Source organism: Eucyclogobius newberryi, unplaced genomic scaffold, assembly GCF_026437365.1.
Source record: "Eucyclogobius newberryi isolate DKJ021-1_F unplaced genomic scaffold, fEucNew1.0.hap1 SCAF_36, whole genome shotgun sequence".
Lineage (NCBI taxonomy): Eukaryota > Metazoa > Chordata > Actinopteri > Gobiiformes > Gobiidae > Eucyclogobius > Eucyclogobius newberryi.
In genome coordinates this window covers 520,908-542,660 of record NW_027316012.1, presented here as the reverse complement: position 1 = coordinate 542,660, position 21,753 = coordinate 520,908, and the positions used below count along the sequence as shown (strand labels likewise).

Below are 21,753 nucleotides of genomic sequence, written 5' to 3'. Positions count from 1 at the left end.
AATTTTGTTCACTGACAATTGCCAGAAAACCTTTTTGATTCTGAAAATAGAGCTTATTTGAGCGTTTCTTCTATAACGTAACACAGCGCCATCGGACCGGACAACTCGGGTTGCCTCTGTGGCGCAACGGTAGCGCGTCTCACTCCAGATCAGAAAGTTGCGTGTTCAACTTCACGTCAGGGTCATGTGCTTTGTTGATTCTTGTTATAGTGGGTGAACAGCATTCACTCATTCATGTTATGGGGCTGTTTCATACCTGTCAGTCCGCAATCATGCGATCTGCCAAGAGGATTAGTTCAAATGCTCTAATACTCAACTGTTTGACAGTTTGGCCATTGCCCTCTGAGAGCTTTAGTTGTGAATGAAACTGCATATACACAAGTATAACTCAAAAGTACAGCGTGCGATGGCCGGGAATCGAACCCGGGTCAACTGCTTGGAAGGCAGCTATGCTTACCACTATACCACCATCGCAAAGACACATGCTTTTGCAGTGCCGTGGCACCTGTAATTGATATCTAAAGTTCCATGCACACGGAACAGGGTTTGAAGATAATTACTATCATGGAAACGCCTTTTTTTGCACGGTTTCGCTGGTCGCATTTCTTGTCCAACTGAGCAACAGGTAGCCTGGCCGAGTGGTCTAAGGCGCTGGATTTAGGCTCCAGTCTCTTCGGAGGCGTGGGTTCAAATCCCACCGCTGCCAGTTCTCATGCCGAAGGTCAAGAGCAAGGCTGTGTGATGTCTGTCGGCAGCGCTTCCGTTTGAGTTTAGCTTTCATAAAATACATATTCTAAATCTGGCCCTGGTCAAAAGCCAACCAGGGATTCTTTACTTCCTCCAAATGGCCTGCCAGCAGGGGCCCGTACGGGAACAACATAAACCACGTTGTTGGCAGGATTCCAACCTGCGCGGGAAATTCCCAATGGATTTCTAGTCCATCGCCTTAACCACTCAGCCACAACAACTCATTAGCTGCTTACGGGAACCTTTTTTTGTGCGTGTGTATGGGTTGTAGCCTTTTTTTTTCCTGCCGCCAAAAGTAGGAGGAGTTTTGAGGCCAAAGCGCATGCTTCTAAAGTTCAGAGGGATGGCAATGTCAATCAAGAGTCCGCAGTTGAATACTTATTTACTTTGCAAAGATCGATCGATCGATCGATCGAAAGAAATCAAAAGCCATAGGCTTAAAAATGGGTTACTGGCAAAGTAAACAAAATCCCATCACACACTTGAGCAGAAGAAGCCATTACTCTCAGGATTTAAATCTACGTGGGGAGACCCCAAAAGAACTCTTTGGCCTCATTAGTCATCCCTGTCAAGGCGTTGCTGAATAATCTCATGTGTTATAAACGTCTTGGACTTAGGCTAAAATGCTATGCTGCACCTTACCACCCAAGTACGCTTGTAGTTTGGGAATTTTGTTCACTGACAATTGCCAGAAAACCTTTTTGATTCTGAAAATAGAGCTTATTTGAGCGTTTCTTCTATAACGTAACACAGCGCCATCGGACCGGACAACTCGGGCTGCCTCTGTGGCGCAACGGTAGCGAGTCTCACTCCAGATCAGAAAGTTGCGTGTTCAACTTCACGTCAGGGTCATGTGCTTTGTTGATTCTTGTTATAGTGGGTGAACAGCATTCACTCATTCATGTTATGGGGCTGTTTCATACCTGTCAGTCCGCAATCATGCGATCTGCCAAGAGGATTAGTTCAAATGCTCTAATACTCAACTGTTTGACAGTTTGGCCATTGCCCTCTGAGAGCTTTAGTTGTGAATGAAACTGCATATACACAAGTATAAATCAAAAGTACAGCATGCGATGGCCGGGAATTGAACCCGGGTCTACTGCTTGGAAGGCAGCTATGCTTACCACTATACCACCATCGCAAGGACACATGCTTTCGCAGTGCCGTGGCGCCTGTAATTGATATCTAAAGTTCCATGCACACGGAACATGGTTTGAAGATAATTACTATCATAGAAACGCCTTTTTTTGCACGGTTTCGCTGGTCGCATTTCTTGTCCAATCGAGCAACAGGTAGCGTGGCCGAGTGGTCTAAGGCGCTGGATTTAGGCTCCAGTCTCTTCGGAGGCGTGGGTTCAAATCCCACCGCTGCCAGTTCTCATGCCGAAGGTCAAGAGCAAGGCTGTGTGATGTCTGTCGGCAGCGCTTCCGTTTGAGTTTAGCTTTCATAAAATACATATTCTAAATCTGGCCCTGGTCAAAAGCCAACCAGGGATTCTTTACTTCCTCCAAATGGCCTGCCAGCAGGGGCCCGTACGGGAACAACATAAACCACGTTGTTGGCAGGATTCCAACCTGCGCGGGAAATTCCCAATGGATTTCTAGTCCATCGCCTTAACCACTCGGCCACAACAACTCATTAGCTGCTTACGGGAACCTTTTCTTGTGCGTGTGTATGGGTTGTAGCCTTTTTTTTTCCTGCCGCCAAAAGTAGGAGGAGTTTTGAGGCCAAAGCGCATGCTTCTAAAGTTCAGAGGGATGGCAATGTCAATCAAGAGTCCGCAGTTGAATACTTATTTACTTTGCAAAGATCGATCGATCGATCGATCGAAAGAAATCAAAAGCCATAGGCTTAAAAATGGGTTACTGGCAAAGTAAACAAAATCCCATCACACACTTGAGCAGAAGAAGCCATTACTCTCAGGATTTAAATCTACGTGGGGAGACCCCAAAAGAACTCTTTGGCCTCATTAGTCATCCCTGTCAAGGCGTTGCTGAATAATCTCATGTGTTATAAACGTCTTGGACTTAGGCTAAAATGCTATGCTGCACCTTACCACCCAAGTACGCTTGTAGTTTGGGAATTTTGTTCACTGACAATTGCCAGAAAACCTTTTTGATTCTGAAAATAGAGCTTATTTGAGCGTTTCTTCTATAACGTAACACAGCGCCATCGGACCGGACAGCTCGGGCTGCCTCTGTGGCGCAACGGTAGCGCGTCTCACTCCAGATCAGAAAGTTGCGTGTTCAACTTCACGTCAGGGTCATGTGCTTTGTTGATTCTTGTTATAGTGGGTGAACAGCATTCACTCATTCATGTTATGGGGCTGTTTCATACCTGTCAGTCCGCAATCATGCGATCTGCCAAGAGGATTAGTTCAAATGCTCTAATACTCAACTGTTTGACAGTTTGGCCATTGCCCTCTGAGAGCTTTAGTTGTGAATGAAACTGCATATACACAAGTATAACTCAAAAGTACAGCGTGCAATGGCCGGGAATCGAACCCGGGTCAACTGCTTGGAAGGCAGCTATGCTTACCACTATACCACCATCGCAAGGACACAAGCTTTCGCAGTGCCGTGGCGCCTGTAATTGATATCTAAAGTTCCATGCACACGGAACATGGTTTGAAGATAATTACTATCATAGAAACGCCTTTTTTTGCACGGTTTCGCTGGTCGCATTTCTTGTCCAACCGAGCAACAGGTAGCGTGGCCGAGTGGTCTAAGGCGCTGGATTTAGGCTCCAGTCTCTTCGGAGGCGTGGGTTCAAATCCCACCGCTGCCAGTTCTCATGCCGAAGGTCAAGAGCAAGGCTGTGTGATGTCTGTCGGCAGCGCTTCCGTTTGAGTTTAGCTTTCATAAAATACATATTCTAAATCTGGCCCTGGTCAAAAACCAACCAGGGATTCTTTACTTCCTCCAAATGGCCTGTCAGCAGGGGCCCGTACGGGAACAACATAAACCACGTTGTTGGCAGGATTCCAACCTGCGCGGGAAATTCCCAATGGATTTCTAGTCCATCGCCTTAACCACTCGGCCACAACAACTCATTAGCTGCTTACGGGAACCTTTTCTTGTGCGTGTGTATGGGTTGTAGCCTTTTTTTTTCCTGCCGCCAAAAGTAGGAGGAGTTTTGAGGCCAAAGCGCATACTTCTAAAGTTCAGAGGGATGGCAATGTCAATCAAGAGTCCGCAGTTGAATACTTATTTACTTTGCAAAGATCGATCGATCGATCGATCGAAAGAAATCAAAAGCCATAGGCTTAAAAATGGGTTACTGGCAAAGTAAACAAAATCCCATCACACACTTGAGCAGAAGAAGCCATTACTCTCAGGATTTAAATCTACGTGGGGAGACCCCAAAAGAACTCTTTGGCCTCATTAGTCATCCCTGTCAAGGCGTTGCTGAATAATCTCATGTGTTATAAACGTCTTGGACTTAGGCTAAAATGCTATGCTGCACCTTACCACCCAAGTACGCTTGTAGTTTGGGAATTTTGTTCACTGACAATTGCCAGAAAACCTTTTTGATTCTGAAAATAGAGCTTATTTGAGCGTTTCTTCTATAACGTAACACAGCGCCATCGGACCGGACAACTCGGGCTGCCTCTGTGGCGCAACGGTAGCGCGTCTCACTCCAGATCAGAAAGTTGCGTGTTCAACTTCACGTCAGGGTCATGTGCTTTGTTGATTCTTGTTATAGTGGGTGAACAGCATTCACTCATTCATGTTATGGGGCTGTTTCATACCTGTCAGTCCGCAATCATGCGATCTGCCAAGAGGATTAGTTCAAATGCTCTAATACTCAACTGTTTGACAGTTTGGCCATTGCCCTCTGAGAGCTTTAGTTGTGAATGAAACTGCATATACACAAGTATAACTCAAAAGTACAGCGTGCGATGGCCGGGAATCGAACCCGGGTCAACTGCTTGGAAGGCAGCTATGCTTACCACTATACCACCATCGCAAGGACACATGCTTTCGCAGTGCCGTGGCGCCTGTAATTGATATCTAAAGTTCCATGCACACGGAACATGGTTTGAAGATAATTACTATCATAGAAACGCCTTTTTTTGCACGGTTTCGCTGGTCGCATTTCTTGTCCAACCGAGCAACAGGTAGCGTGGCCGACTAAGGCGCTGGATTTAGGCTCCAGTCTCTTCGGAGGCGTGGGTTCAAATCCCACCGCTGCCAGTTCTCATGCCGAAGGTCAAGAGCAAGGCTGTGTGATGTCTGTCGGCAGCGCTTCCGTTTGAGTTTAGCTTTCAAAAAAAGACATATTCTAAATCTGGCCCTGGTCAAAAGCCAACCAGGGATTCTTTACTTCCTCCAAATGGCCTGCCAGCAGGGGCCCGTACGGGAACAACATGAACCACGTTGTTGGCAGGATTCCAACCTGCGCGGGAAATTCCCAATGGACTTCTAGTCCATCGCCTTAACCACTCGGCCACATCAACTCATTAGCTGCTTACGGGAACCTTTTCTTGTGCGTGTGTATGGGTTGTAGCCTTTTTTTTTCCTGCCGCCAAAAGTAGGAGGAGTTTTGAGGCCAAAGCGCATGCTTCTAAAGTTCAGAGGGATGGCAATGTCAATCAAGAGTCCGCAGTTGAATACTTATTTACTTTGCAAAGATCGATCGATCGATCGATCGATCGAAAGAAATCAAAAGCCATAGGCTTAAAAATGGGTTACTGGCAAAGTAAACAAAATCCCATCACTCACTTGAGCAGAAGAAGCCATTACTCTCAGGATTTAAATCTACGTGGGGAGACCCCAAAAGAACTCTTTGGCCTCATTAGTCATCCCTGTCAAGGCGTTGCTGAATAATCTCATGTGTTATAAACGTCTTGGACTTAGGCTAAAATGCTATGCTGCACCTTACCACCCAAGTACGCTTGTAGTTTGGGAATTTTGTTCACTGACAATTGCCAGAAAACCTTTTTGATTCTGAAAATAGAGCTTATTTGAGCGTTTCTTCTATAACGTAACACAGCGCCATCGGACCGGACAACTCGGGTTGCCTCTGTGGCGCAACGGTAGCGCGTCTCACTCCAGATCAGAAAGTTGCGTGTTCAACTTCACGTCAGGGTCATGTGCTTTGTTGATTCTTGTTATAGTGGGTGAACAGCATTCACTCATTCATGTTATGGGGCTGTTTCATACCTGTCAGTCCGCAATCATGCGATCTGCCAAGAGGATTAGTTCAAATGCTCTAATACTCAACTGTTTGACAGTTTGGCCATTGCCCTCTGAGAGCTTTAGTTGTGAATGAAACTGCATATACACAAGTATAACTCAAAAGTACAGCGTGCGATGGCCGGGAATCGAACCCGGGTCAACTGCTTGGAAGGCAGCTATGCTTACCACTATACCACCATCGCAAAGACACATGCTTTTGCAGTGCCGTGGCACCTGTAATTGATATCTAAAGTTCCATGCACACAGAACAGGGTTTGAAGATAATTACTATCATGGAAACGCCTTTTTTTGCACGGTTTCGCTGGTCGCATTTCTTGTCCAACTGAGCAACAGGTAGCGTGGCCGAGTGGTCTAAGGCGCTGGATTTAGGCTCCAGTCTCTTCGGAGGCGTGGGTTCAAATCCCACCGCTGCCAGTTCTCATGCCGAAGGTCAAGAGCAAGGCTGTGTGATGTCTGTCGGCAGCGCTTCCGTTTGAGTTTAGCTTTCATAAAATACATATTCTAAATCTGGCCCTGGTCAAAAGCCAACCAGGGATTCTTTACTTCCTCCAAATGGCCTGCCAGCAGGGGCCCGTACGGGAACAACATAAACCACGTTGTTGGCAGGATTCCAACCTGCGCGGGAAATTCCCAATGGATTTCTAGTCCATCGCCTTAACCACTCAGCCACAACAACTCATTAGCTGCTTACGGGAACCTTTTTTTGTGCGTGTGTATGGGTTGTAGCCTTTTTTTTTCCTGCCGCCAAAAGTAGGAGGAGTTTTGAGGCCAAAGCGCATGCTTCTAAAGTTCAGAGGGATGGCAATGTCAATCAAGAGTCCGCAGTTGAATACTTATTTACTTTGCAAAGATCGATCGATCGATCGATCGAAAGAAATCAAAAGCCATAGGCTTAAAAATGGGTTACTGGCAAAGTAAACAAAATCCCATCACACACTTGAGCAGAAGAAGCCATTACTCTCAGGATTTAAATCTACGTGGGGAGACCCCAAAAGAACTCTTTGGCCTCATTAGTCATCCCTGTCAAGGCGTTGCTGAATAATCTCATGTGTTATAAACGTCTTGGACTTAGGCTAAAATGCTATGCTGCACCTTACCACCCAAGTACGCTTGTAGTTTGGGAATTTTGTTCACTGACAATTGCCAGAAAACCTTTTTGATTCTGAAAATAGAGCTTATTTGAGCGTTTCTTCTATAACGTAACACAGCGCCATCGGACCGGACAACTCGGGCTGCCTCTGTGGCGCAACGGTAGCGAGTCTCACTCCAGATCAGAAAGTTGCGTGTTCAACTTCACGTCAGGGTCATGTGCTTTGTTGATTCTTGTTATAGTGGGTGAACAGCATTCACTCATTCATGTTATGGGGCTGTTTCATACCTGTCAGTCCGCAATCATGCGATCTGCCAAGAGGATTAGTTCAAATGCTCTAATACTCAACTGTTTGACAGTTTGGCCATTGCCCTCTGAGAGCTTTAGTTGTGAATGAAACTGCATATACACAAGTATAAATCAAAAGTACAGCATGCGATGGCCGGGAATTGAACCCGGGTCCACTGCTTGGAAGGCAGCTATGCTTACCACTATACCACCATCGCAAGGACACATGCTTTCGCAGTGCCGTGGCGCCTGTAATTGATATCTAAAGTTCCATGCACACGGAACATGGTTTGAAGATAATTACTATCATGGAAACGCCTTTTTTTGCACGGTTTCGCTGGTCGCATTTCTTGTCCAACCGAGCAACAGGTAGCGTGGCCGAGTGGTCTAAGGCGCTGGATTTAGGCTCCAGTCTCTTCGGAGGCGTGGGTTCAAATCCCACCGCTGCCAGTTCTCATGCCGAAGGTCAAGAGCAAGGCTGTGTGATGTCTGTCGGCAGCGCTTCCGTTTGAGTTTAGCTTTCATAAAATACATATTCTAAATCTGGCCCTGGTCAAAAGCCAACCAGGGATTCTTTACTTCCTCCAAATGGCCTGCCAGCAGGGGCCCGTACGGGAACAACATAAACCACGTTGTTGGCAGGATTCCAACCTGCGCGGGAAATTCCCAATGGATTTCTAGTCCATCGCCTTAACCACTCGGCCACAACAACTCATTAGCTGCTTACGGGAACCTTTTCTTGTGCGTGTGTATGGGTTGTAGCCTTTTTTTTTCCTGCCGCCAAAAGTAGGAGGAGTTTTGAGGCCAAAGCGCATGCTTCTAAAGTTCAGAGGGATGGCAATGTCAATCAAGAGTCCGCAGTTGAATACTTATTTACTTTGCAAAGATCGATCGATCGATCGATCGAAAGAAATCAAAAGCCATAGGCTTAAAAATGGGTTACTGGCAAAGTAAACAAAATCCCATCACACACTTGAGCAGAAGAAGCCATTACTCTCAGGATTTAAATCTACGTGGGGAGACCCCAAAAGAACTCTTTGGCCTCATTAGTCATCCCTGTCAAGGCGTTGCTGAATAATCTCATGTGTTATAAACGTCTTGGACTTAGGCTAAAATGCTATGCTGCACCTTACCACCCAAGTACGCTTGTAGTTTGGGAATTTTGTTCACTGACAATTGCCAGAAAACCTTTTTGATTCTGAAAATAGAGCTTATTTGAGCGTTTCTTCTATAACGTAACACAGCGCCATCGAACCGGACAACTCGGGCTGCCTCTGTGGCGCAACGGTAGCGAGTCTCACTCCAGATCAGAAAGTTGCGTGTTCAACTTCACGTCAGGGTCATGTGCTTTGTTGATTCTTGTTATAGTGGGTGAACAGCATTCACTCATTCATGTTATGGGGCTGTTTCATACCTGTCAGTCCGCAATCATGCGATCTGCCAAGAGGATTAGTTCAAATGCTCTAATACTCAACTGTTTGACAGTTTGGCCATTGCCCTCTGAGAGCTTTAGTTGTGAATGAAACTGCATATACACAAGTATAACTCAAAAGTACAGCGTGCGATGGCCGGGAATCGAACCCGGGTCAACTGCTTGGAAGGCAGTTATGCTTACCACTATACCACCATAGCAAGGACACATGCTTTCGCAGTGCCGTGGCGCCTGTAATTGATATCTAAAGTTCCATGCACACGGAACATGGTTTGAAGATAATTACTATCATAGAAACGCCTTTTTTTGCACGGTTTCGCTGGTCGCATTTCTTGTCCAACCGAGCAACAGGTAGCGTGGCCGAGTGGTCTAAGGCGCTGGATTTAGGCTCCAGTCTCTTCGGAGGTGTGGGTTCAAATCCCACCGCTGCCAGTTCTCATGCCGAAGGTCAAGAGCAAGGCTGTGTGATGTCTGTCGGCAGCGCTTCCGTTTGAGTTTAGCTTTCATAAAATACATATTCTAAATCTGGCCCTGGTCAAAAGCCAACCAGGGATTCTTTACTTCCTCCAAATGGCCTGCCAGCAGGGGCCCGTACGGGAACAACATAAACCACGTTGTTGGCAGGATTCCAACCTGCGCGGGAAATTCCCAATGGATTTCTAGTCCATCGCCTTAACCACTCGGCCACAACAACTCATTAGCTGCTTACGGGAACCTTTTCTTGTGCGTGTGTATGGGTTGTAGCCTTTTTTTTTCCTGCCGCCAAAAGTAGGAGGAGTTTTGAGGCCAAAGCGCATGCTTCTAAAGTTCAGAGGGATGGCAATGTCAATCAAGAGTCCGCAGTTGAATACTTATTTACTTTGCAAAGATCGATCGATCGATCGAAAGAAATCAAAAGCCATAGGCTTAAAAATGGGTTACTGGCAAAGTAAACAAAATCCCATCACACACTTGAGCAGAAGAAGCCATTACTCTCAGGATTTAAATCTACGTGGGGAGACCCCAAAAGAACTCTTTGGCCTCATTAGTCATCCCTGTCAAGGCGTTGCTGAATAATCTCATGTGTTATAAACGTCTTGGACTTAGGCTAAAATGCTATGCTGCACCTTACCACCCAAGTACGCTTGTAGTTTGGGAATTTTGTTCACTGACAATTGCCAGAAAACCTTTTTGATTCTGAAAATAGAGCTTATTTGAGCGTTTCTTCTATAACGTAACACAGCGCCATCGGACCGGACAGCTCGGGCTGCCTCTGTGGCGCAACGGTAGCGCGTCTCACTCCAGATCAGAAAGTTGCGTGTTCAACTTCACGTCAGGGTCATGTGCTTTGTTGATTCTTGTTATAGTGGGTGAACAGCATTCACTCATTCATGTTATGGGGCTGTTTCATACCTGTCAGTCCGCAATCATGCGATCTGCCAAGAGGATTAGTTCAAATGCTCTAATACTCAACTGTTTGACAGTTTGGCCATTGCCCTCTGAGAGCTTTAGTTGTGAATGAAACTGCATATACACAAGTATAACTCAAAAGTACAGCGTGCGATGGCCGGGAATCAAACCCGGGTCAACTGCTTGGAAGGCAGCTATGCTTACCACTATACCACCATCGCAAGGACACAAGCTTTCGCAGTGCCGTGGCGCCTGTAATTGATATCTAAAGTTCCATGCACACGGAACATGGTTTGAAGATAATTACTATCATAGAAACGCCTTTTTTTGCACGGTTTCGCTGGTCGCATTTCTTGTCCAACCGAGCAACAGGTAGCGTGGCCGAGTGGTCTAAGGCGCTGGATTTAGGCTCCAGTCTCTTCGGAGGCGTGGGTTCAAATCCCACCGCTGCCAGTTCTCATGCCGAAGGTCAAGAGCAAGGCTGTGTGATGTCTGTCGGCAGCGCTTCCGTTTGAGTTTAGCTTTCATAAAATACATATTCTAAATCTGGCCCTGGTCAAAAGCCAACCAGGGATTCTTTTCTTCCTCCAAATGGCCTGCCAGCAGGGGCCCGTACGGGAACAACATAAACCACGTTGTTGGCAGGATTCCAACCTGCGCGGGAAATTCCCAATGGATTTCTAGTCCATCGCCTTAACCACTCGGCCACATCAACTCATTAGCTGCTTACGGGAACCTTTTCTTGTGCGTGTGTATGGGTTGTAGCCTTTTTTTTTCCTGCCGCCAAAAGTAGGAGGAGTTTTGAGGCCAAAGCGCATGCTTCTAAAGTTCAGAGGGATGGCAATGTCAATCAAGAGTCCGCAGTTGAATACTTATTTACTTTGCAAAGATCGATCGATCGATCGAAAGAAATCAAAAGCCATAGGCTTAAAAATGGGTTACTGGCAAAGTAAACAAAATCCCATCACACACTTGAGCAGAAGAAGCCATTACTCTCAGGATTTAAATCTACGTGGGGAGACCCCAAAAGAACTCTTTGGCCTCATTAGTCATCCCTGTCAAGGCGTTGCTGAATAATCTCATGTGTTATAAACGTCTTGGACTTAGGCTAAAATGCTATGCTGCACCTTACCACCCAAGTACGCTTGTAGTTTGGGAATTTTGTTCACTGACAATTGCCAGAAAACCTTTTTGATTCTGAAAATAGAGCTTATTTGAGCGTTTCTTCTATAACGTAACACAGCGCCATCGGACCGGACAGCTCGGGCTGCCTCTGTGGCGCAACGGTAGCGCGTCTCACTCCAGATCAGAAAGTTGCGTGTTCAACTTCACGTCAGGGTCATGTGCTTTGTTGATTCTTGTTATAGTGGGTGAACAGCATTCACTCATTCATGTTATGGGGCTGTTTCATACCTGTCAGTCCGCAATCATGCGATCTGCCAAGAGGATTAGTTCAAATGCTCTAATACTCAACTGTTTGACAGTTTGGCCATTGCCCTCTGAGAGCTTTAGTTGTGAATGAAACTGCATATACACAAGTATAACTCAAAAGTACAGCGTGCGATGGCCGGGAATCGAACCCGGGTCAACTGCTTGGAAGGCAGTTATGCTTACCACTATACCACCATCGCAAGGACACATGCTTTCGCAGTGCCGTGGCGCCTGTAATTGATATCTAAAGTTCCATGCACACGGAACATGGTTTGAAGATAATTACTATCATAGAAACGCCTTTTTTTGCACGGTTTCGCTGGTCGCATTTCTTGTCCAACCGAGCAACAGGTAGCGTGGCCGAGTGGTCTAAGGCGCTGGATTTAGGCTCCAGTCTCTTCGGAGGTGTGGGTTCAAATCCCACCGCTGCCAGTTCTCATGCCGAAGGTCAAGAGCAAGGCTGTGTGATGTCTGTCGGCAGCGCTTCCGTTTGAGTTTAGCTTTCATAAAATACATATTCTAAATCTGGCCCTGGTCAAAAGCCAACCAGGGATTCTTTACTTCCTCCAAATGGCCTGCCAGCAGGGGCCCGTACGGGAACAACATAAACCACGTTGTTGGCAGGATTCCAACCTGCGCGGGAAATTCCCAATGGATTTCTAGTCCATCGCCTTAACCACTCGGCCACAACAACTCATTAGCTGCTTACGGGAACCTTTTCTTGTGCGTGTGTATGGGTTGTAGCCTTTTTTTTTCCTGCCGCCAAAAGTAGGAGGAGTTTTGAGGCCAAAGCGCATGCTTCTAAAGTTCAGAGGGATGGCAATGTCAATCAAGAGTCCGCAGTTGAATACTTATTTACTTTGCAAAGATCGATCGATCGATCGAAAGAAATCAAAAGCCATAGGCTTAAAAATGGGTTACTGGCAAAGTAAACAAAATCCCATCACACACTTGAGCAGAAGAAGCCATTACTCTCAGGATTTAAATCTACGTGGGGAGACCCCAAAAGAACTCTTTGGCCTCATTAGTCATCCCTGTCAAGGCGTTGCTGAATAATCTCATGTGTTATAAACGTCTTGGACTTAGGCTAAAATGCTATGCTGCACCTTACCACCCAAGTACGCTTGTAGTTTGGGAATTTTGTTCACTGACAATTGCCAGAAAACCTTTTTGATTCTGAAAATAGAGCTTATTTGAGCGTTTCTTCTATAACGTAACACAGCGCCATCGGACCGGACAGCTCGGGCTGCCTCTGTGGCGCAACGGTAGCGCGTCTCACTCCAGATCAGAAAGTTGCGTGTTCAACTTCACGTCAGGGTCATGTGCTTTGTTGATTCTTGTTATAGTGGGTGAACAGCATTCACTCATTCATGTTATGGGGCTGTTTCATACCTGTCAGTCCGCAATCATGCGATCTGCCAAGAGGATTAGTTCAAATGCTCTAATACTCAACTGTTTGACAGTTTGGCCATTGCCCTCTGAGAGCTTTAGTTGTGAATGAAACTGCATATACACAAGTATAACTCAAAAGTACAGCGTGCGATGGCCGGGAATCAAACCCGGGTCAACTGCTTGGAAGGCAGCTATGCTTACCACTATACCACCATCGCAAGGACACAAGCTTTCGCAGTGCCGTGGCGCCTGTAATTGATATCTAAAGTTCCATGCACACGGAACATGGTTTGAAGATAATTACTATCATAGAAACGCCTTTTTTTGCACGGTTTCGCTGGTCGCATTTCTTGTCCAACCGAGCAACAGGTAGCGTGGCCGAGTGGTCTAAGGCGCTGGATTTAGGCTCCAGTCTCTTCGGAGGCGTGGGTTCAAATCCCACCGCTGCCAGTTCTCATGCCGAAGGTCAAGAGCAAGGCTGTGTGATGTCTGTCGGCAGCGCTTCCGTTTGAGTTTAGCTTTCATAAAATACATATTCTAAATCTGGCCCTGGTCAAAAGCCAACCAGGGATTCTTTTCTTCCTCCAAATGGCCTGCCAGCAGGGGCCCGTACGGGAACAACATAAACCACGTTGTTGGCAGGATTCCAACCTGCGCGGGAAATTCCCAATGGATTTCTAGTCCATCGCCTTAACCACTCGGCCACATCAACTCATTAGCTGCTTACGGGAACCTTTTCTTGTGCGTGTGTATGGGTTGTAGCCTTTTTTTTTCCTGCCGCCAAAAGTAGGAGGAGTTTTGAGGCCAAAGCGCATGCTTCTAAAGTTCAGAGGGATGGCAATGTCAATCAAGAGTCCGCAGTTGAATACTTATTTACTTTGCAAAGATCGATCGATCGATCGAAAGAAATCAAAAGCCATAGGCTTAAAAATGGGTTACTGGCAAAGTAAACAAAATCCCATCACACACTTGAGCAGAAGAAGCCATTACTCTCAGGATTTAAATCTACGTGGGGAGACCCCAAAAGAACTCTTTGGCCTCATTAGTCATCCCTGTCAAGGCGTTGCTGAATAATCTCATGTGTTATAAACGTCTTGGACTTAGGCTAAAATGCTATGCTGCACCTTACCACCCAAGTACGCTTGTAGTTTGGGAATTTTGTTCACTGACAATTGCCAGAAAACCTTTTTGATTCTGAAAATAGAGCTTATTTGAGCGTTTCTTCTATAACGTAACACAGCGCCATCGGACCGGACAGCTCGGGCTGCCTCTGTGGCGCAACGGTAGCGCGTCTCACTCCAGATCAGAAAGTTGCGTGTTCAACTTCACGTCAGGGTCATGTGCTTTGTTGATTCTTGTTATAGTGGGTGAACAGCATTCACTCATTCATGTTATGGGGCTGTTTCATACCTGTCAGTCCGCAATCATGCGATCTGCCAAGAGGATTAGTTCAAATGCTCTAATACTCAACTGTTTGACAGTTTGGCCATTGCCCTCTGAGAGCTTTAGTTGTGAATGAAACTGCATATACACAAGTATAACTCAAAAGTACAGCGTGCGATGGCCGGGAATCAAACCCGGGTCAACTGCTTGGAAGGCAGCTATGCTTACCACTATACCACCATCGCAAGGACACAAGCTTTCGCAGTGCCGTGGCGCCTGTAATTGATATCTAAAGTTCCATGCACACGGAACATGGTTTGAAGATAATTACTATCATAGAAACGCCTTTTTTTGCACGGTTTCGCTGGTCGCATTTCTTGTCCAACCGAGCAACAGGTAGCGTGGCCGAGTGGTCTAAGGCGCTGGATTTAGGCTCCAGTCTCTTCGGAGGCGTGGGTTCAAATCCCACCGCTGCCAGTTCTCATGCCGAAGGTCAAGAGCAAGGCTGTGTGATGTCTGTCGGCAGCGCTTCCGTTTGAGTTTAGCTTTCATAAAATACATATTCTAAATCTGGCCCTGGTCAAAAGCCAACCAGGGATTCTTTTCTTCCTCCAAATGGCCTGCCAGCAGGGGCCCGTACGGGAACAACATAAACCACGTTGTTGGCAGGATTCCAACCTGCGCGGGAAATTCCCAATGGATTTCTAGTCCATCGCCTTAACCACTCGGCCACATCAACTCATTAGCTGATACGGGAACCTTTTCTTGTGCGTGTGTATGGGTTGTAGCCTTTTTTTTTCCTGCCGCCAAAAGTAGGAGGAGTTTTGAGGCCAAAGCGCATGCTTCTAAAGTTCAGAGGGATGGCAATGTCAATCAAGAGTCCGCAGTTGAATACTTATTTACTTTGCAAAGATCGATCGATCGATCGAAAGAAATCAAAAGCCATAGGCTTAAAAATGGGTTACTGGCAAAGTAAACAAAATCCCATCACACACTTGAGCAGAAGAAGCCATTACTCTCAGGATTTAAATCTACGTGGGGAGACCCCAAAAGAACTCTTTGGCCTCATTAGTCATCCCTGTCAAGGCGTTGCTGAATAATCTCATGTGTTATAAACGTCTTGGACTTAGGCTAAAATGCTATGCTGCACCTTACCACCCAAGTACGCTTGTAGTTTGGGAATTTTGTTCACTGACAATTGCCAGAAAACCTTTTTGATTCTGAAAATAGAGCTTATTTGAGCGTTTCTTCTATAACGTAACACAGCGCCATCGGACCGGACAGCTCGGGCTGCCTCTGTGGCGCAACGGTAGCGCGTCTCACTCCAGATCAGAAAGTTGCGTGTTCAACTTCACGTCAGGGTCATGTGCTTTGTTGATTCTTGTTATAGTGGGTGAACAGCATTCACTCATTCATGTTATGGGGCTGTTTCATACCTGTCAGTCCGCAATCATGCGATCTGCCAAGAGGATTAGTTCAAATGCTCTAATACTCAACTGTTTGACAGTTTGGCCATTGCCCTCTGAGAGCTTTAGTTGTGAATGAAACTGCATATACACAAGTATAACTCAAAAGTACAGCGTGCAATGGCCGGGAATCGAACCCGGGTCAACTGCTTGGAAGGCAGCTATGCTTACCACTATACCACCATCGCAAGGACACAAGCTTTCGCAGTGCCGTGGCGCATGTAATTGATATCTAAAGTTCCATGCACACGGAACATGGTTTGAAGATAATTACTATCATAGAAACGCCTTTTTTTGCACGGTTTCGCTGGTCGCATTTCTTGTCCAACCGAGCAACAGGTAGCGTGGCCGAGTGGTCTAAGGCGCTGGATTTAGGCTCCAGTCTCTTCGGAGGCGTGGGTTCAAATCCCACCGCTGCCAGTTCTCATGCCGAAGGTCAAGAGCAAGGCTGTGTGATGTCTGTCGGCAGCGCTTCCGTTTGAGTTTAGCTTTCATAAAATACATATTCTAAATCTGGCCCTGGTCAAAAACCAACCAGGGATTCTTTACTTCCTCCAAATGGCCTGCCAGCAGGGGCCCGTACGGGAACAACATAAACCACGTTGTTGGCAGGATTCCAACCTGCGCGGGAAATTCCCAATGGATTTCTAGTCCATCGCCTTAACCACTCGGCCACAACAACTCATTAGCTGCTTACGGGAACCTTTTCTTGTGCGTGTGTATGGGTTGTAGCCTTTTTTTTCCTGCCGCCAAAAGTAGGAGGAGTTTTGAGGCCAAAGCGCATGCTTCTAAAGTTCAGAGGGATGGCAATGTCAATCAAGAGTCCGCAGTTGAATACTTATTTACTTTGCAAAGATCGATCGATCGAAAGAAATCAAAAGCCATAGGCTTAAAAATGGGTTACTGGCAAAGTAAACAAAATCCCATCACACACTTGAGCAGAAGAAGCCATTACTCTCAGGATTTAAATCTACGTGGGGAGACCCCAAAAGAACTCTTTGGCCTCATTAGTCATCCCTGTCAAGGCGTTGCTGAATAATCTCATGTGTTATAAACGTCTTGGACTTAGGCTAAAATGCTATGCTGCACCTTACCACCCAAGTACGCTTGTAGTTTGGGAATTTTGTTCACTGACAATTGCCAGAAAACCTTTTTGATTCTGAAAATAGAGCTTATTTGAGCGTTTCTTCTATAACGTAACACAGCGCCATCGGACCGGACAGCTCGGGCTGCCTCTGTGGCGCAACGGTAGCGCGTCTCACTCCAGATCAGAAAGTTGCGTGTTCAACTTCACGTCAGGGTCATGTGCTTTGTTGATTCTTGTTATAGTGGGTGAACAGCATTCACTCATTCATGTTATGGGGCTGTTTCATACCTGTCAGTCCGCAATCATGCGATCTGCCAAGAGGATTAGTTCAAATGCTCTAATACTCAACTGTTTGACAGTTTGGCCATTGCCCTCTGAGAGCTTTAGATGTGAATGAAACTGCATATACACAAGTATAACTCAAAAGTACAGCGTGCGATGGCCGGGAATCGAACCCGGGTCAACTGCTTGGAAGGCAGCTATGCTTACCACTATACCACCATCGCAAGGACAAAGGCTTTCGCAGTGCCGTGTCGCAAATCGGCGCCTGTAATTGATATCTAAAGTTCCATGCACACGGAACATGGTTTGAAGATAATTACTATCATAGAAACGCCTTTTTTTGCACGGTTTCGCTGGTCGCATTTCTTGTCCAACCGAGCAACAGGTAGCGTGGCCGAGTGGTCTAAGGCGCTGGATTTAGGCTCCAGTCTCTTCGGAGGCGTGGGTTCAAATCCCACCGCTGCCAGTTCTCATGCCGAAGGTCAAGAGCAAGGCTGTGTGATGTCTGTCGGCAGCGCTTCCGTTTGAGTTTAGCTTTCATAAAATACATATTCTAAATCTGGCCCTGGTCAAAAACCAACCAGGGATTCTTTACTTCCTCCAAATGGCCTGCCAGCAGGGGCCCGTACGGGAACAACATAAACCACGTTGTTGGCAGGATTCCAACCTGCGCGGGAAATTCCCAATGGATTTCTAGTCCATCGCCTTAACCACTCGGCCACAACAACTCATTAGCTTCTTACGGGAACCTTTTCTTGTGCGTGTGTATGGGTTGTAGCCTTTTTTTTCCTGCCGCCAAAAGTAGGAGGAGTTTTGAGGCCAAAGCGCATGCTTCTAAAGTTCAGAGGGATGGCAATGTCAATCAAGAGTCCGCAGTTGAATACTTATTTACTTTGCAAAGATCGATCGATCGAAAGAAATCAAAAGCCATAGGCTTAAAAATGGGTTACTGGCAAAGTAAACAAAATCCCATCACACACTTGAGCAGAAGAAGCCATTACTCTCAGGATTTAAATCTACGTGGGGAGACCCCAAAAGAACTCTTTGGCCTCATTAGTCATCCCTGTCAAGGCGTTGCTGAATAATCTCATGTGTTATAAACGTCTTGGACTTAGGCTAAAATGCTATGCTGCACCTTACCACCCAAGTACGCTTGTAGTTTGGGAATTTTGTTCACTGACAATTGCCAGAAAACCTTTTTGATTCTGAAAATAGAGCTTATTTGAGCGTTTCTTCTATAACGTAACACAGCGCCATCGGACCGGACAGCTCGGGCTGCCTCTGTGGCGCAACGGTAGCGCGTCTCACTCCAGATCAGAAAGTTGCGTGTTCAACTTCACGTCAGGGTCATGTGCTTTGTTGATTCTTGTTATAGTGGGTGAACAGCATTCACTCATTCATGTTATGGGGCTGTTTCATACCTGTCAGTCCGCAATCATGCGATCTGCCAAGAGGATTAGTTCAAATGCTCTAATACTCAACTGTTTGACAGTTTGGCCATTGCCCTCTGAGAGCTTTAGTTGTGAATGAAACTGCATATACACAAGTATAACTCAAAAGTACAGCGTGCGATGGCCGGGAATCGAACCCGGGTCAACTGCTTGGAAGGCAGCTATGCTTACCACTAAACCACCATCGCAAGGACACAAGCTTTCGCAGTGCCGTAGCGCCTGTAATTGATATCTAAAGTTCCATGCACACGGAACATGGTTTGAAGATAATTACTATCATAGAAACGCCTTTTTTTGCACGGTTTCGCTGGTCGCATTTCTTGTCCAACCGAGCAACAGGTAGCGTGGCCGAGTGGTCTAAGGCGCTGGATTTAGGCTCCAGTCTCTTCGGAGGCGTGGGTTCAAATCCCACCGCTGCCAGTTCTCATGCCGAAGGTCAAGAGCAAGGCTGTGTGATGTCTGTCGGCAGCGCTTCCGTTTGAGTTTAGCTTTCATAAAATACATATTCTAAATCTGGCCCTGGTCAAAAGCCAACCAGGGATTCTTTACTTCCTCCAAATGGCCTGCCAGCAGGGGCCCGTACGGGAACAACATAAACCACGTTGTTGGCAGGATTCCAACCTGCGCGGGAAATTCCCAATGGATTTCTAGTCCATCGCCTTAACCACTCGGCCACAACAACTCATTAGCTGCTTACGGGAACCTTTTCTTGTGCGTGTGTATGGGTTGTAGCCTTTTTTTTTCCTGCCGCCAAAAGTAGGAGGAGTTTTGAGGCCAAAGCGCATGCTTCTAAAGTTCAGAGGGATGGCAATGTCAATCAAGAGTCCGCAGTTGAATACTTATTTACTTTGCAAAGATCGATCGATCGATCGATCGATCGAAAGAAATCAAAAGCCATAGGCTTAAAAATGGGTTACTGGCAAAGTAAACAAAATCCCATCACACACTTGAGCAGAAGAAGCCATTACTCTCAGGATTTAAATCTACGTGGGGAGACCCCAAAAGAACTCTTTGGCCTCATTAGTCATCCCTGTCAAGGCGTTGCTGAATAATCTCATGTGTTATAAACGTCTTGGACTTAGGCTAAAATGCTATGCTGCACCTTACCACCCAAGTACGCTTGTAGTTTGGGAATTTTGTTCACTGACAATTGCCAGAAAACCTTTTTGATTCTGAAAATAGAGCTTATTTGAGCGTTTCTTCTATAACGTAACACAGCGCCATCGGACCGGACAGCTCGGGCTGCCTCTGTGGCGCAACGGTAGCGCGTCTCACTCCAGATCAGAAAGTTGCGTGTTCAACTTCACGTCAGGGTCATGTGCTTTGTTGATTCTTGTTATAGTGGGTGAACAGCATTCACTCATTCATGTTATGGGGCTGTTTCATACCTGTCAGTCCGCAATCATGCGATCTGCCAAGAGGATTAGTTCAAATGCTCTAATACTCAACTGTTTGACAGTTTGGCCATTGCCCTCTGAGAGCTTTAGTTGTGAATGAAACTGCATATACACAAGTATAACTCAAAAGTACAGCGTGCGATGGCCGGGAATCGAACCCGGGTCAACTGCTTGGAAGGCAGCTATGCTTACCACTAAACCACCATCAAAAGGACACAAGCTTTCGCAGTGCCGTGGCGCCTGTAATTGATATCTAAAGTTCCATGCACACGGAACATGGTTTGAAGATAATTACTATCATAGAAACGCCTTTTTTTGCACGGTTTCGCTGGTCGCATTTCTTGTCCAACCGAGCAACAGGTAGCGTGGCCGAGTGGTCTAAGGCGCTGGATTTAGGCTCCAGTCTCTTCGGAGGCGTGCGTTCAAATCCCACCGCTGCCAGTTCTCATGCCGAAGGTCAAGAGCAAGGCTGTGTGATGTCTGTCGGCAGCGCTTCCGTTTGAGTTTAGCTTTCATAAAATACATATTCTAAATCTGGCCCTGGTCAAAAGCCAAACAGGGATTCTTTACTTCCTCCAAATGGCCTGCCAGCAGGGGCCCGTACGGGAACAACATAAACCACGTTGTTGGCAGGATTCCAACCTGCGCGGGAAATTCCCAATGGATTTCTAGTCCATCGCCTTAACCACTCGGCCACATCAACTCATTAGCTGCTTACGGGAACCTTTTCTTGTGCGTGTGTATGGGTTGTAGCCTTTTTTTTTCCTGCCGCCAAAAGTAGGAGGAGTTTTGAGGCCAAAGCGCATGCTTCTAAAGTTCAGAGGGATGGCAATGTCAATCAAGAGTCCGCAGTTGAATACTTATTTACTTTGCAAAGATCGATCGATCGATCGATCGAAAGAAATCAAAAGCCATAGGCTTAAAAATGGGTTACTGGCAAAGTAAACAAAATCCCATCACACACTTGAGCAGAAGAAGCCATTACTCTCAGGATTTAAATCTACGTGGGGAGACCCCAAAAGAACTCTTTGGCCTCATTAGTCATCCCTGTCAAGGCGTTGCTGAATAATCTCATGTGTTATAAACGTCTTGGACTTAGGCTAAAATGCTATGCTGCACCTTACCACCCAAGTACGCTTGTAGTTTGGGAATTTTGTTCACTGACAATTGCCAGAAAACCTTTTTGATTCTGAAAATAGAGCTTATTTGAGCGTTTCTTCTATAACGTAACACAGCGCCATCGGACCGGACAGCTCGGGCTGCCTCTGTGGCGCAACGGTAGCGTGTCTCACTCCAGATCAGAAAGTTGCGTGTTCAACTTCACGTCAGGGTCATGTGCTTTGTTGATTCTTGTTATAGTGGGTGAACAGCATTCACTCATTCATGTTATGGGGCTGTTTCATACCTGTCAGTCCGCAATCATGCGATCTGCCAAGAGGATTAGTTCAAATGCTCTAATACTCAACTGTTTGACAGTTTGGCCATTGCCCTCTGAGAGCTTTAGATGTGAATGAAACTGCATATACACAAGTATAACTCAAAAGTACAGCGTGCGATGGCCGGGAATCGAACCCGGGTCAACTGCTTGGAAGGCAGCTATGCTTACCACTATACCACCATCGCAAGGACACATGCTTTCGCAGTGCCGTGGCGCCTGTAATTGATATCTAAAGTTCCATGCACACGGAACATGGTTTGAAGATAATTACTATCATAG

The 21,753-nt window shown here is 46.3% G+C and overlaps 44 non-coding genes across 44 annotated transcripts; 14 read left to right on the top strand and 30 right to left on the bottom strand.

Moving 5' to 3' along the window:
- Window positions 1-402: 402 nt before the first annotated feature.
- trnag-ucc (transfer RNA glycine (anticodon UCC)) lies at window positions 403-474 on the bottom strand. Its single transcript has one exon. It is a non-coding gene; the product is annotated as a tRNA-Gly (tRNA).
- Window positions 475-624: 150 nt separating this feature from the next.
- On the top strand, window positions 625-706 carry trnal-uag (transfer RNA leucine (anticodon UAG)). The gene has a single exon. It is a non-coding gene; the product is annotated as a tRNA-Leu (tRNA).
- Window positions 707-886: 180 nt separating this feature from the next.
- Window positions 887-968, bottom strand: trnas-aga (transfer RNA serine (anticodon AGA)). The gene has a single exon. It is a non-coding gene; the product is annotated as a tRNA-Ser (tRNA).
- An 848-nt stretch (window positions 969-1,816) lies between these two features.
- trnag-ucc (transfer RNA glycine (anticodon UCC)) lies at window positions 1,817-1,888 on the bottom strand. Its single transcript has one exon. It is a non-coding gene; the product is annotated as a tRNA-Gly (tRNA).
- Window positions 1,889-2,038: 150 nt separating this feature from the next.
- trnal-uag (transfer RNA leucine (anticodon UAG)) lies at window positions 2,039-2,120 on the top strand. The gene has a single exon. It is a non-coding gene; the product is annotated as a tRNA-Leu (tRNA).
- A 180-nt stretch (window positions 2,121-2,300) lies between these two features.
- Window positions 2,301-2,382, bottom strand: trnas-aga (transfer RNA serine (anticodon AGA)). Its single transcript has one exon. It is a non-coding gene; the product is annotated as a tRNA-Ser (tRNA).
- An 848-nt stretch (window positions 2,383-3,230) lies between these two features.
- On the bottom strand, window positions 3,231-3,302 carry trnag-ucc (transfer RNA glycine (anticodon UCC)). The gene has a single exon. It is a non-coding gene; the product is annotated as a tRNA-Gly (tRNA).
- A 150-nt stretch (window positions 3,303-3,452) lies between these two features.
- On the top strand, window positions 3,453-3,534 carry trnal-uag (transfer RNA leucine (anticodon UAG)). Its single transcript has one exon. It is a non-coding gene; the product is annotated as a tRNA-Leu (tRNA).
- Window positions 3,535-3,714: 180 nt separating this feature from the next.
- On the bottom strand, window positions 3,715-3,796 carry trnas-aga (transfer RNA serine (anticodon AGA)). Its single transcript has one exon. It is a non-coding gene; the product is annotated as a tRNA-Ser (tRNA).
- Window positions 3,797-4,644: 848 nt separating this feature from the next.
- On the bottom strand, window positions 4,645-4,716 carry trnag-ucc (transfer RNA glycine (anticodon UCC)). The gene has a single exon. It is a non-coding gene; the product is annotated as a tRNA-Gly (tRNA).
- Window positions 4,717-5,124: 408 nt separating this feature from the next.
- trnas-aga (transfer RNA serine (anticodon AGA)) lies at window positions 5,125-5,206 on the bottom strand. Its single transcript has one exon. It is a non-coding gene; the product is annotated as a tRNA-Ser (tRNA).
- An 852-nt stretch (window positions 5,207-6,058) lies between these two features.
- Window positions 6,059-6,130, bottom strand: trnag-ucc (transfer RNA glycine (anticodon UCC)). The gene has a single exon. It is a non-coding gene; the product is annotated as a tRNA-Gly (tRNA).
- A 150-nt stretch (window positions 6,131-6,280) lies between these two features.
- trnal-uag (transfer RNA leucine (anticodon UAG)) lies at window positions 6,281-6,362 on the top strand. Its single transcript has one exon. It is a non-coding gene; the product is annotated as a tRNA-Leu (tRNA).
- Window positions 6,363-6,542: 180 nt separating this feature from the next.
- On the bottom strand, window positions 6,543-6,624 carry trnas-aga (transfer RNA serine (anticodon AGA)). The gene has a single exon. It is a non-coding gene; the product is annotated as a tRNA-Ser (tRNA).
- Window positions 6,625-7,472: 848 nt separating this feature from the next.
- trnag-ucc (transfer RNA glycine (anticodon UCC)) lies at window positions 7,473-7,544 on the bottom strand. The gene has a single exon. It is a non-coding gene; the product is annotated as a tRNA-Gly (tRNA).
- Window positions 7,545-7,694: 150 nt separating this feature from the next.
- trnal-uag (transfer RNA leucine (anticodon UAG)) lies at window positions 7,695-7,776 on the top strand. The gene has a single exon. It is a non-coding gene; the product is annotated as a tRNA-Leu (tRNA).
- A 180-nt stretch (window positions 7,777-7,956) lies between these two features.
- On the bottom strand, window positions 7,957-8,038 carry trnas-aga (transfer RNA serine (anticodon AGA)). Its single transcript has one exon. It is a non-coding gene; the product is annotated as a tRNA-Ser (tRNA).
- Window positions 8,039-8,886: 848 nt separating this feature from the next.
- trnag-ucc (transfer RNA glycine (anticodon UCC)) lies at window positions 8,887-8,958 on the bottom strand. The gene has a single exon. It is a non-coding gene; the product is annotated as a tRNA-Gly (tRNA).
- Window positions 8,959-9,108: 150 nt separating this feature from the next.
- Window positions 9,109-9,190, top strand: trnal-uag (transfer RNA leucine (anticodon UAG)). The gene has a single exon. It is a non-coding gene; the product is annotated as a tRNA-Leu (tRNA).
- A 180-nt stretch (window positions 9,191-9,370) lies between these two features.
- On the bottom strand, window positions 9,371-9,452 carry trnas-aga (transfer RNA serine (anticodon AGA)). Its single transcript has one exon. It is a non-coding gene; the product is annotated as a tRNA-Ser (tRNA).
- An 844-nt stretch (window positions 9,453-10,296) lies between these two features.
- Window positions 10,297-10,368, bottom strand: trnag-ucc (transfer RNA glycine (anticodon UCC)). Its single transcript has one exon. It is a non-coding gene; the product is annotated as a tRNA-Gly (tRNA).
- A 150-nt stretch (window positions 10,369-10,518) lies between these two features.
- trnal-uag (transfer RNA leucine (anticodon UAG)) lies at window positions 10,519-10,600 on the top strand. The gene has a single exon. It is a non-coding gene; the product is annotated as a tRNA-Leu (tRNA).
- A 180-nt stretch (window positions 10,601-10,780) lies between these two features.
- trnas-aga (transfer RNA serine (anticodon AGA)) lies at window positions 10,781-10,862 on the bottom strand. Its single transcript has one exon. It is a non-coding gene; the product is annotated as a tRNA-Ser (tRNA).
- Window positions 10,863-11,706: 844 nt separating this feature from the next.
- trnag-ucc (transfer RNA glycine (anticodon UCC)) lies at window positions 11,707-11,778 on the bottom strand. Its single transcript has one exon. It is a non-coding gene; the product is annotated as a tRNA-Gly (tRNA).
- A 150-nt stretch (window positions 11,779-11,928) lies between these two features.
- trnal-uag (transfer RNA leucine (anticodon UAG)) lies at window positions 11,929-12,010 on the top strand. Its single transcript has one exon. It is a non-coding gene; the product is annotated as a tRNA-Leu (tRNA).
- A 180-nt stretch (window positions 12,011-12,190) lies between these two features.
- trnas-aga (transfer RNA serine (anticodon AGA)) lies at window positions 12,191-12,272 on the bottom strand. The gene has a single exon. It is a non-coding gene; the product is annotated as a tRNA-Ser (tRNA).
- Window positions 12,273-13,116: 844 nt separating this feature from the next.
- Window positions 13,117-13,188, bottom strand: trnag-ucc (transfer RNA glycine (anticodon UCC)). The gene has a single exon. It is a non-coding gene; the product is annotated as a tRNA-Gly (tRNA).
- Window positions 13,189-13,338: 150 nt separating this feature from the next.
- Window positions 13,339-13,420, top strand: trnal-uag (transfer RNA leucine (anticodon UAG)). Its single transcript has one exon. It is a non-coding gene; the product is annotated as a tRNA-Leu (tRNA).
- Window positions 13,421-13,600: 180 nt separating this feature from the next.
- Window positions 13,601-13,682, bottom strand: trnas-aga (transfer RNA serine (anticodon AGA)). The gene has a single exon. It is a non-coding gene; the product is annotated as a tRNA-Ser (tRNA).
- An 844-nt stretch (window positions 13,683-14,526) lies between these two features.
- trnag-ucc (transfer RNA glycine (anticodon UCC)) lies at window positions 14,527-14,598 on the bottom strand. The gene has a single exon. It is a non-coding gene; the product is annotated as a tRNA-Gly (tRNA).
- A 150-nt stretch (window positions 14,599-14,748) lies between these two features.
- Window positions 14,749-14,830, top strand: trnal-uag (transfer RNA leucine (anticodon UAG)). The gene has a single exon. It is a non-coding gene; the product is annotated as a tRNA-Leu (tRNA).
- Window positions 14,831-15,010: 180 nt separating this feature from the next.
- trnas-aga (transfer RNA serine (anticodon AGA)) lies at window positions 15,011-15,092 on the bottom strand. The gene has a single exon. It is a non-coding gene; the product is annotated as a tRNA-Ser (tRNA).
- Window positions 15,093-15,935: 843 nt separating this feature from the next.
- On the bottom strand, window positions 15,936-16,007 carry trnag-ucc (transfer RNA glycine (anticodon UCC)). Its single transcript has one exon. It is a non-coding gene; the product is annotated as a tRNA-Gly (tRNA).
- A 150-nt stretch (window positions 16,008-16,157) lies between these two features.
- trnal-uag (transfer RNA leucine (anticodon UAG)) lies at window positions 16,158-16,239 on the top strand. Its single transcript has one exon. It is a non-coding gene; the product is annotated as a tRNA-Leu (tRNA).
- Window positions 16,240-16,419: 180 nt separating this feature from the next.
- Window positions 16,420-16,501, bottom strand: trnas-aga (transfer RNA serine (anticodon AGA)). The gene has a single exon. It is a non-coding gene; the product is annotated as a tRNA-Ser (tRNA).
- An 839-nt stretch (window positions 16,502-17,340) lies between these two features.
- trnag-ucc (transfer RNA glycine (anticodon UCC)) lies at window positions 17,341-17,412 on the bottom strand. Its single transcript has one exon. It is a non-coding gene; the product is annotated as a tRNA-Gly (tRNA).
- Window positions 17,413-17,572: 160 nt separating this feature from the next.
- Window positions 17,573-17,654, top strand: trnal-uag (transfer RNA leucine (anticodon UAG)). The gene has a single exon. It is a non-coding gene; the product is annotated as a tRNA-Leu (tRNA).
- A 180-nt stretch (window positions 17,655-17,834) lies between these two features.
- Window positions 17,835-17,916, bottom strand: trnas-aga (transfer RNA serine (anticodon AGA)). Its single transcript has one exon. It is a non-coding gene; the product is annotated as a tRNA-Ser (tRNA).
- Window positions 17,917-18,755: 839 nt separating this feature from the next.
- Window positions 18,756-18,827, bottom strand: trnag-ucc (transfer RNA glycine (anticodon UCC)). The gene has a single exon. It is a non-coding gene; the product is annotated as a tRNA-Gly (tRNA).
- A 150-nt stretch (window positions 18,828-18,977) lies between these two features.
- trnal-uag (transfer RNA leucine (anticodon UAG)) lies at window positions 18,978-19,059 on the top strand. Its single transcript has one exon. It is a non-coding gene; the product is annotated as a tRNA-Leu (tRNA).
- Window positions 19,060-19,239: 180 nt separating this feature from the next.
- On the bottom strand, window positions 19,240-19,321 carry trnas-aga (transfer RNA serine (anticodon AGA)). The gene has a single exon. It is a non-coding gene; the product is annotated as a tRNA-Ser (tRNA).
- A 1,074-nt stretch (window positions 19,322-20,395) lies between these two features.
- On the top strand, window positions 20,396-20,477 carry trnal-uag (transfer RNA leucine (anticodon UAG)). Its single transcript has one exon. It is a non-coding gene; the product is annotated as a tRNA-Leu (tRNA).
- A 180-nt stretch (window positions 20,478-20,657) lies between these two features.
- trnas-aga (transfer RNA serine (anticodon AGA)) lies at window positions 20,658-20,739 on the bottom strand. Its single transcript has one exon. It is a non-coding gene; the product is annotated as a tRNA-Ser (tRNA).
- An 848-nt stretch (window positions 20,740-21,587) lies between these two features.
- Window positions 21,588-21,659, bottom strand: trnag-ucc (transfer RNA glycine (anticodon UCC)). The gene has a single exon. It is a non-coding gene; the product is annotated as a tRNA-Gly (tRNA).
- Between the last annotated feature and the right edge of the window lie 94 nt (window positions 21,660-21,753).